Raw genomic sequence first — 12090 nt, 5'->3', positions numbered from 1 at the left:
AGTTGGGTTTCTGTCTTCTTTACCAGTACAATCTTCCCACCAGCTATGCCCCCATTTTCTCCTCTCCACTCCCCTGCCTGTCTTCCAGACAGGCATTCTATTTCTCTCACTCACAATCATTATCATGATAATTGTTGGTATAGTTATTTCTCTAACTGAACTCACTAATCACTGTTGTAAGCTTTATATCATGGGCTGGTCCTTTCAAACTTCATATTATTGTGTCTGGGTTTTATTGTCGTACTATCTTTGATTTTTCTTAAATTACACAGATGAGTGAGACTAATTTGTCTATTTATTTCCCTCTGACTCATTTTATTCAGCAAAGTATTTTCCATGTGTATCTATGTATAGGAAAATTTCATAACTCTATTTTTCCTGATAGCTGCATAGTACTTCATTATATAGATATATCACAGTTTCTTTAACCTCTCATCTGTTGTTGGGCATCTGCGTTGTTTCCAAAATCTGGCTATTGTAAATAGAGCTACAATGAACATAGGTGAGCAGAGGGCAATTTTGTATTGTGGTTTTGTGTTTCTAGGGTATATCCCTAGGCATGGTATAGCTGGATCAGATGGGAGCTTAATTTCCAGTTTGTTTTTTTTTTATGAAATCTCCATATTGTTTTTCATAAAGGCTGGATGAGCAGCATTCCCACCAGCAGTGATTTAGAATTCCTTTTTCCTCACATCTCCTTCAGCACCCATTGTTCTTGTTCTTTGTGATATGTGCCAGTCTTTGTGGCATGAGACTGTGACATGTTGTAACTCATTGTTGTTTTTATTTGCATCTTCCTGATAAATAGTAATGTAAAGCATTTATTCATATGCTTTTAGGCCATCCATATTTCTTCTTTTATAAAGTGTATGTTCATTTCTTCTCTCGATTTTTTGATGGGGTTAGATTTTTGTTGTCAAATTCTGTCAGGATCTCATATATCTTAGATGTTATCCATTCTCTGATGGATATTGGATGAATAGTTTCTCTCATATGTGAGTGGCCTTTGTATCCTAGTCACTTTTTCCTTTGAGGTGCAGAAGCTTCTCAGTTTAATGTAGTCCCATTTGTTTATCTCTGCTTCCACTTGTTTGGACAATGGTATCCTCCTTGAAGATGCCTTTAGTTGCAATGTCATTAAATGTTTTACCTCTGTGTTCTTCTATATACCTTATGATTCCAGGTCTGATATCAAGGCCTTTAATCTATTTTGATTTGACCTTTGTGCATGATGTTAAATGAAGGTCTGAGTTCACTATTTTTACATGTGACCAACCAGTTGTCCTAACACCACTTGTTGAAGAGGCTTTCTTTGCTCCATTTTGTATTTCTTTACCCTTTATCAAAGATTAATTGATTGCATGTCTAGGGAACATTCTCTGAGTACTCAAGTCTATTACACTGATCTGATGGTCTGTTTTTATTCCCAATACCATGTGGTTTTAATGACTATTACTTTGGAATACAATTTAAAGTTGAGGAAGGTGATACTCCCCATCTTCTTTTTCCTAAGGGTTGCGTTAGCTATTCTGCTTTGATTTGAATCTATGTTTATTTTGGCTATTTAAATGTGTTTCTTGTAGGCAGCAGAATGTTGGATTCAGCTTTTTGATCCATTTTGCCATTCTATTTCTCTAAACTGGCACATTTAGTCCATAGACATTGAGAGAGAGAAAAAATTGTTATGGGATTTAGTGTCATTTTTATCTAGAAGTTTTGTGTGTCTCTTAATCTGTCTTGTCTTAAAGTATATCTTTCAGTTTTTTTTTTTTATTAAGGCTGGATTTGAGTCTGTACATTTTCTGAGTATGTATGCTTCCTTCAAACCTGAAAGTGAGTCTAGCTGGATTCAGTATTCTAGGCGAAGTATTCATTTCATTGAGTTTTGTCACTATTCCTACCACTGTCTTTTGGCTTTGAGGGTTTCTTGCTATAAATCTTAAGGATGTTCCTTTGAATGCAATTTCCCTTTTTTATAATATCTTTTTTAAGCATCTTGATTACAAATGATTGTGATTAGGTCTCAGTCATGTAAGGAACACCCCCCTTCACCAGTGCAACATTCCTACCACCAATGTCTCAAATCTCCCTCCATCCAACCCCACCCCCACCTGTACTCCAAACAGGCTTTCCAGTTCCCTCATTCATTCACATGGTTATGGTAGTTCTCAGTGTAATTATTTCTCTAAGTGCACTCACTACTCTTAGTGGTGAGCATCATATCATGAGCCAGTTCTTCCAGTTCTGGGCATTATTACAATAATGTTTTTAATTTTTTTTAAAACACATAGATGAGTGAGACTATTCTGCGTCTCTCTCTTCTAACTTATTTCACTCAGCATGATAAATTCCATGTACATCCATGTCCACTGTTCTTTGAATATCCTACACTCGCCGTCAATTTTTCTTTGTCTTGACATCATTGTTTCCTAGGGATTCCAAACTGATATTAGTGAAATACAAATATGTGTGTATATATACACACAGTGTATGAACCCCCATTAGTCCCTGATGTGAACACTTACCCCTTGCAGGCTTTTCTAAGCAGACCAGCTCAGTCCCTGATAGTTCAGTTATATCTCCCTATATAATGCCCAAATTGATATGTTCAGAATCAGCATGTGAACACTGAAAAGGAATTGCAAAATGCATATAAAATTTTCAATGTAATCCCTTCAAAATGCTTCAGCATCGAACCCCTAATTTTCTACATGGGCAATTCACCACTGAACCCCTAACCTCCCAACCACCACCCACCCTCTAACTTTGATTTCAGCAACTGAACGCCTCACCACCCCCAAAGGGGAATTTTCATATGAGTCACCCACAGTCCAATCGGGTTGAACCCCCATCTGGCAAAAATTTATTTCTATGGCACTTTTGACTGACCTTTGGCAGTGGAGGGAGTGGAGAAAAACCTCACTGGCAGGCAGGCACAGCACACAGACGCCACGTTGCCTGGGGGTGGAGCAGGCGCCTTTTTACATCATATAGTCACCCACATGTGGTATTCCTCGCCACGTGGCATCCGGTGGCCTCCAGTGACGTCATCAGCAATGCGCTTGCCAAGCGCCAGGTGAAAGGGCACATCAGTGTCCCTCTCAACACCGCCCTCATGCCCACCCTCCCAGCACACAACATGCCGTGGGCAGAGGCGGTTGACGTCATCCCTGAGAAACTATGACACTGAGTGTATATGCTGGCAGGTATCTTGGCAACCAAACACCGCTCACTGCTGACGGGCTGGATCAGACTCCTCTGCAGGCCGCATGTGGCCCGCGGGCCGTAGTTTGAAGACCCCTGCTCTAGAGTCAAGAGTGTTCAAGACAGCTCGCATTTAAACCATGTGTTTCTTTATATAGTTATTCTAAATACTACATATAAGGGGTATCATTCTGTATTTACCCTTCTTCTTCTTGCTTACTTAATTTAATATAATATCTTCCAGTTCCATCCATGTTATTTCTAATTCCATGATTGCATCATTTCTTCCATAGAAAGCTTATTTAGATGACATCTGAAACATGACTGTTCATTGAGATCAAAAAACTTTCTTTTTGAATTGACTTTATTCATTTGGGATCCAAATGTCTTCTGAAAATTTATGGTAAAAAAAAGCTATAATATGTTGCCTTTACTGAGAAAAGAAACATTTACAGAATATCATTTTGAAAAATGCCAATGTTTTGTATGAATCATCAGTTATTTCTCTTTTTGAGTAATTTTTATATCAAATTCACATAAAAAGTAGAGAAATAAAAAGATCAATCTGATAAAAATAGAATCTATCATGTATTTATTTATTTACTATTCATTTTTATCTTTAGGTTGCTCCCTGTAGTGCTCAGGAATTACTCTTGGCTCTGCACTCAAGAATTATTCATTGGGTTCAAGGGTTCAATCTCCACTACTGCAATGGATGGAGGTGGAGAGAGACAGAGATGACCAGGGCTGAGATGGTTTGTAGGTTGTTTATTCTCAGCATTTTAAACAATAAGATGTTTTAATCTAATTTTAATCTATAACAATACATTATTTTGACTCAGCCAATCACCAAAATATGAGAGCTAGTCTCACTGTAGTATTAAATTACTACCCCCTTAACAAGTTTCAGGGAAACTTTTTTTTTTTTTTTGGTTTCTGGGTCACACCTTGCAGCGCTCAGGGGTTACTCCTGGTTCTATGCTCAGAAATCACACCTGGTAGGCATGGGGGACCATATGGGAGGCCAGGATTTGAACCACCGTCCTGCATGCAAAGCAAACACCCTACCTCCATGTTATCTCTCCAGCCCCTGAAACTTCATTTTAACGCAAATTATTTACCTAGATTCTGTGGTGCCAGATAGTGAATCAAGGACTCAAGTTAAGGCCAAGAGCTCTAGTGGTAATTTACTTCCCTGGCAAGATTTTATTTTCATATTCATATTGGCTGAGTCATTACCAACTCCTCTAAGGTACTTTGTTCTATCTTTCAGTAATTTAGATAGCTTGTCCAATTTAAGTCTACAGTAGTGGTCAACAGATGAAGATGGTTGATAAGATCTTCACCCATTTTCTATTTATATTTCAATAATGTATTTCAAACATTTTTCTAAAATCAATGTAAGGACTGAAGTAACTTAATAAAGTAATTTATTTAAAAAAACAATACATTATTTTTAGAAGTAATTGGAAATAGTTCTTGCAAAAATGATTCAGTACACCAACAATATTAAATAATAATCAACTGGTTATTCAATGACTAAATGTTTTTTAAAATAGAGTCTAATTAATGTCCCCTTAAGCTTCTTGTCTCATCAGATGTTGACTTGGTGTGTCATTGTGCATACTCTGGCTGATATAACAAAATATCACAATCACAAAATGAGTAACTGAAATAACAGAAGTCTTTTGTTTATTGTAGGAGATTAAAAATCTGGGTACCATGTACCTGTATGGACAGATTTCAGGTGCTGGGGAGATCTCTCATACTGTTTGACTCTGTGACCTTATATGGTGGAGAGAGAAAGATCAAGCACTCTGTGGCCTCTTTTATAAGGTCACTAGTCTCCTCATAAGGATGGAATTCTCATAACCTCACAGAAACCTAAGTATCTTTGTCTGGATCCATTTCAAAAATCATCCCAGTGGGGGTTTAGGATTTCAAAATACTAAATTGGTTGATTTTGTGAATTGTAGTGGTGTGTGTGTGTGTGTGTGTGTGTGTGTGTGTGTGTGTGTGTGTGTGTGTGTGTGTTAGAGAGAAAGAGAGTGAGAGAGAAAATTAGTACTGAGTACACGAACAGGAAATTTTTGGTACCACTACTTATCAATCTTTCAATCATTGAGTAACAAGTATTTGGTTACTTACCAGCATAACCCAGTTACACTGTCCTTACTTATCTTTGTTAGCCTGTAGCTCCCAAATCAAAAAGAATATATATCACTTAACAGCCCCAAACAAGTCATTATTTAGTATACTCACCACTCGCCTTTTATGAAATATCTCCACTTTGCTAAACTTCTCTTAGCTACTTCTATAGCTATTGGGGTCATAGTTAGCATCTACTTTCTGTCTTGCAAGGGGATATAAAATTCTGAGAGTACCTTTATGCATTTTGCCTAAAAAGCACCTTCTGCCACTACTGTTCTACTACTCAGATAACCAGGAGGTATGTTGCATTTCTCTATGAGGCTTGCAGCCTCCTTAAAAATGGTCCCTAGGGTTTGAAATGCTCCATGAAACAACATGAGGCTTTATTGTTCCTCTTCCCTCCCAGTATCAGCCTGAAGAGGTGGGTATCAGGCTTCTGTTTAGATTCATCATCACCTACACTCCAGTCTTTTTCTTTCTTATTTATCACTTCCTCCCTCAAATCAACGTTTTTCTCTTTTTTGGTCAAGAGTTCTCTTAAGCCACTCTACATTATTTACATAAACATGGCTTAAATTTGGCTCTCATCATTTTAAAAATGCTTCAGGAACCCTTGATCCAATAGCAGTGAAATGCCTTGACTTTCAAGACTATTATGGCTAAAATGAGTTTCAAAACAACAGTCAAAATTCAAATGACTTCATTGTGTACTGCCTCTATCCTTGTCCTAAATAATGAAAGCAAATGGCTCCATTGGCTGCTGCAAGGACCAGCCTTAGCTATTACCTCAAAATGTCCTGCCAAAAATGTTGGCATTTTAAGACTGAAGGAGGTCCTCATAAATTATTCATCAAGTCTACCCTTTTGTTTTATGGATGTCTGTGTCCAGTGAGACCAACAGATTAAAGGACTTTATTAAAGGTTGCACAGAGCTGGAATGATCCCAAGCTCTACCTGCATCAATCTCAAAATCTTTCTATCAACATATTGTTATCATTTAGGTATATCTTATTGGGATTTCTCTCCAAGAAGGTATCAAGGATTAGTTAGGCATGATCCTTGCAATGTGTTCTGAATACTGCTGCATTCTGAGTGTAGTGACTTCCATACACGATACTTCTTGAAGAGCAAATGCGAACTCTCCTCTTTACATCTGATTCATCATAGCATATGCATTTACCCAACCCAGTCTTCTCTTTCTGTATCAGGTGCTTAATGTGTGAAATTACTTTCAAACTGGGAGATATCAGAGTGCTGTGCATAAAGTCGCTTCATTAATTCACATTGCTAAGGGAAAGGAAAATGATTTATAGGGTAAAAATAAAACTTGATTCAATTAGTGTATAATCTTAACTGCTTATTAAAAAACATTTTTCTCAAGTTGAAGTAAGTTTCTTTAAAAAGATTTTTAGTTTCCAGGGAAACTTTTTAGATTCACATGCTTTGTGAACCAAATTTTTTCTAGCCTTAGGTCCCATTATATCTAACCTATTCCATAAAACACTGGCTAATGGCGTAAGTCATATTCATTCTCATGAAAAATAGTCCTAAAGTTATTTTCTGATCAATTCTTATGTTTATACTTATACCTAAATAAAATTTAATTTTTAAAATAGTATCAGATTATTTTTGAGTCATAGTACATTCTAACAGGTTTGGACACTTAAGGCAGAATTAAAAAACAATTTTGGTGTCATAGTTGACATAGTATTGATCTCACTGTTTTATACTTGCAGCTTTGTTAGGCCCATCCTTCCCCCATGCACCAAGACCTCTCTACCCAAGGTCTCTCCCCCAATATCTCATGATCCCTTCCAGCCATCCCATTAGTCAGTTCATTTCCCAGTTCTGTTGATTATGTCTCAGGATTTGTTCCACTGGGTATTGTCTAATCATTTTCTTGGTGTGTCTACGCTCTGCTGGTTAGTTTGTTCTGTTTTGTGTTATTTGGCTCACCTCATGTAGCATGACACTTTCCAATTCCACCCCAGTTTTCTCAAACTGCAATATTTCATCCTTTTTTCATAGTTAAGTAGTATTCTATTGTATACATATGCTACAATTTAAATATGCATTCATCTGCTATTGGACACTTGGATTGTTTCCAGAGCTTAGTTATAATAAAAAAATATCATAGAATGGTGATTTCAGGTATGCCTAATTGCTTTTGTATGAATTTTTTTGAATTTTTTTGTTTTGTTTTGAAGGTTTTTCTTTTGAACTGAATTCTTTATTTAAATACCATGTTGCAAACATAATTGTAGTTGGGTTTCAGTCATAACAAGAATACCCCCCCCTTCACCCGTGCAACCTTCCCAAACCAATGCTCCCATCTCTTCCCTCCTCCACCTCCTGCCTGTATTCGAGACAGGCTTTCTACATCCCTCACTCACTGACATTGTTATGATAGTTCTCAGCATAGTTATTTCTCTAACTGCACTCACCACTTTGTGGTGAGCTTCATATCTTGAGCCGGCCCTTCCAGCCCTCAACTCTGGGAATTATTTCAATGTCTTTAAATTTTTTTAAAAATTAAAAAAAATTTTTTAATAGTGAGACTATTTTGTGTCTCTCTCTCCCTCTGACTAATTTCACTCAGCATAATAGATTCCATGCACACCCATGTATAGGAAAATTTCATGACTTTATCTCTCCTGACAGCTGCATAATATTCCAATGTGTATATGTTCCACAGTTTCTTTAGCCATTCATCTGTTAAAGGGCATCTTGTCTGTTTCCAAAGTCGGGTTATTGTAAATAGCACTGCAATGAATATAGGTTTGAGGAAGGGATTTTTGTATTTTTATATTCCGAGGGTATATCCCTAGGAGTGGTATAGCCAGTTTTTTGAGGAATCTCCATATTGTTTTCCATAAGGGCTGTACTAGATGACATTTCCACCAGCAATCAATGAGAGTTCCTTTCTTTCTATATCTCTGCCAGCATTGATTGTTCTTGTTCTTTGTGATGTGTGCCAGTCTCTGTGGTGTGAGATGGTACCTCATTGTTGTTTTGATTTGCATATTCCTGATGATTAGTGATGTGGAGTATTGTTTCATGAGCCTCCAAAAAATAATTTTAATGAGAGATTCTGACATTTGAGTTTCACCAACATCTTTTGTATTTTAGGCCCATCTTGCTAATAAATAACTAATAATGTTCTCTTCTTAAGAAATGTAGACTTGAGTGAAATAAGTCAGAGAGAGAGAGAAAAATGCAGAATGGTCTCACTCATCTACGGGTTTTAAGAAAAATGAAAGACACCCTTGTAATAATAATTTTCAGACACAAAAGAGAAAAGAGCTGGAAGTTCCAGCTCACCTCAGGAAGCTCACCACAAAGAGTGATGAGTTTAGTTAGGGAAATAACTACATTTTGAACTGTCCTAATAATGAGAATATATGAGGAAAATGGAGAACCTGTCTAGAGTACAGGCGGGGGTCGGGTGGGGCGAAGGGAGACTTGGGACATTGGTGATGGGAATGTTGCACTGGTGATGGGTGGTGTTCTTTACATGACTGAAACCCAAACACAATCATGTATGTAATTAAGGTGTTTAAATAAATTAAAAATAAAAGAAATGTAGACTCCTGATACTAAGCAAATCACATAGTTTTGCTTCCTTGCTTTTTGTTTTAATGGAAAAACTCTTCAGTAAGATCTCAAAATATTACTTAATGCAATAAGTATAACTCTCATTTGCACAAACTTTCAGTCAGTGAGAAAAAACTAAATCTCTTAATGACCTTATTACAATTTTAAGAACTGCTCATAGTTATTTAAAAAAGTAAATGCAATGATCAATAAGAGAAAATTTAGTGCAATGTGGAGTAATTAATTCTTAAAAGGTTTCATCCTTTGAAATACAGTATTTATGAGTGTTTTTGCTTTACAAAGCAACAAAACATTGTCTATAAACAGAGAACTTGCTTTTACTTCTCTGTTTGGAAAATACTAAAATGCTGTGTCCAAGCAAGCTCCTGCTTGGCTTGGCACCCCAACACCACCCACGAGGGAGAAAGTTAAAAGGAAAAAACAAAAGACTAGAACCCAGGGAGCTGTCAGGCCTATGTCTAAACCTGGAATTTTCTTTTCTAAACAGTACTCACCAAGTGAGGTCTTAGAGCAATTATTCATTTATTCAGTTCATTTTGGCACTTAATTCAAAAATGCAATTGGACATAACATTCCTTGCTTTTGTTTGTTTTATTTTATTTTACAGATGTGGCTTTTTGTTCCTGACGTAATGGGACAAACAAGAGAAATAGGGGCCAGAGCAGTGGCTCAGAGTGGTAAGGTGTTGGCCTTGCCGGCGCTAGCATAGAACAGACCTCGATTCAATCCCCTGGCATCCCATATGGTCCCTCAAACCAGGAGCAATTTCTGAGAACATAGTCAGGAGTAACCCCTGAACATCACTGGGTGTGGCCAAAAAACAAAACAAAACAAACAAAACAAACAAAAAAAACAAGAGAAATAGAAAGCTCATTTAGCCTTCATTTGTCCAACCCTTTAACATTTTTTTATTTGGGCATTTGAATCTACCTACAGCTTCCTCTGGGAGTGGGGGCAGATGATAAAATTTAGAACTGATAGAACGAACTAAAAGAAAGTCTCACAATTAACCAGAACAATAAGTCAATCGTTTTCTAGGTTGCCAGACTCTCAACTTCCTTTTTCTTTTAGATGAAACAAAATGAATAGTTTGTGGGTGTGTGTGTGTGGGTGTGTGTGTGTGTGTGTGTGTGTGTGTGTGTGTGTGTGTGATCATGGTTTCATTATTATATGCATGAAGTAAAAGGGTCATGAAAACTTTGTCTGGTGCCTTGTGGAAATGGGAGTATGGATGAGACCTCTGATTTTGATTTTTCTCCCTGCAGGTATTAGGTGGGTGTTATCAAAGTGAACATACTTGCCATTAAACACTTTGCTTCCCTGCAGGCAAACTGTACCCTGGGTCTCACTCAAGTGAACCAGCATGGTCAGTTTCTTCTTACCCAGCAGAGAGATGAAAAGGCCCAGAAATCCCCAGGTTGATAGGTAGAAGCAGTGAAGTTACTGACTGGCCAGAGAGCTCTCTCCTCACTGCCCTGTCCCCAACACTGCCCATTTTCCCACTACTCTACCTTACACTGTTGATGTCCCACATTTAGATGACTCCAAGTGTCAGGCCTCTTCTATATTCCCACCTACAGTGTCCCACCAAGGCCAACATTTTTTTGGTATAATAGAAGTATTTTCTACATAGGAACAACTGTGATGGTTAGATGTTTAGATCCAAGGCCTCTCCTTTTGGTGCCTGACTCTTGAAAGCTACCAGGCTCCATATCCCTTTGGCTGGCTCCTAAAGGTCAGAGACAATAAAACTGGAGTCTTCCTTCAGCTATACAAAACAAAATTAAGAACACATCTTCTTACACTCCACCTGGTTGGTTAAAAATTAGCACCTTGGGCCAGAGTGATAGTACAGCAGGTAGGGCAGTTGTCTTGCACAGAGTTAGCCCAGGTACAATATATGTCACCACATAAGATCGATGAACGAAGAGTCAGAAGTAATTCCTATGCACTGCCTGGTATAATTCAAAAACCAAAACAAAATTGGTATCTCTACCATGGCTCCAACCACTAGAACCTCTTATGACCAAAGGAACTCTTCAGATGTGACTAAAGTAAGGACATTGAAGTAAGTCTATTATAGATCATCTAAATGATTTATATTCACAATGGCCTTTGTTAGGGATACTGGAAGAATGTCAAAAAAGAAAGTGAAATAATGATGGAGCAGTATTTGGAGTGGTATGTTTTGAAGATGAAAGATGGGGCCATGAGTCAAGGAAAGCAGGCAACTTTTGGAAATTGGAGGAAAAAAAGAAATAAATTAATCATCAGTCTTCAGAAGAAACATTGCTGACATATCCTTCACAAAACTTCTATTATATGTTCAGTTTTCAGAATTATAGGATAAGTCTACATTTCTGAAGCTGCCTGTGGTGCTTACTTATAGGAGCAATAAAAATAAATGTACACCATTGCAATCTGAGTTGATGCTTTGATGAATTTACTTTGTAAATTTGTTCATGATACACAACTTTTAACTAGTTCCTCATCTCACCTGGACCACCTTTTCTGATCTGGGTGTCTTCACTACCTGATATCTGCTCACTTATGCTCATTCTACTATTCTAACCTTGTCCAACTGAGTTAACACCTTCTTACTTACATGGTACAGCTACATGAAAATCAGAAAAGGTGACTGGCCTTCCTGCAGACAAAAATCTATATAGAGGTGTATAGTATGGCCAAAGCTAAATATCTTTATGGTAAATATGCCTTTCCAACTCACATAGCAGTTGCCCAGTGTTATAATCAATAACAATCTGAGTATCTTTGCTAATATCTAAGACATAGCCTACCATACTCCACTCAAACATCCTACAAGTCTCTCTATTTTACGTACCAGGGGCTCTATGTTATCTGACCATTGTGAGGGCTCACATATCCTCAACTATTCTCTCCCACTGTACTAGAATGTTGGATTATTGGGTACTACCCTACTCAGTAATCCTTCTCCACCTTACTGTGTGATCTGGTGATTAGATTACTGGGTTTCACCCTAGTCAGTATTAGTTCTCCACCCTAGGATGTGGTCTAGTTCTTGCTAATAAAAGCCCAGGTTTAAAGAAGGCAGTGCATTCATTCTCAACTCTTCCTCCACTAAGTGCCTTCCTTCTTAGG

The sequence above is a fragment of the Suncus etruscus genome, chromosome 3, assembly GCF_024139225.1.
Source record: "Suncus etruscus isolate mSunEtr1 chromosome 3, mSunEtr1.pri.cur, whole genome shotgun sequence".
NCBI lineage: Eukaryota > Metazoa > Chordata > Mammalia > Eulipotyphla > Soricidae > Suncus > Suncus etruscus.
Note: the sequence above shows the minus strand (reverse complement) of the source record.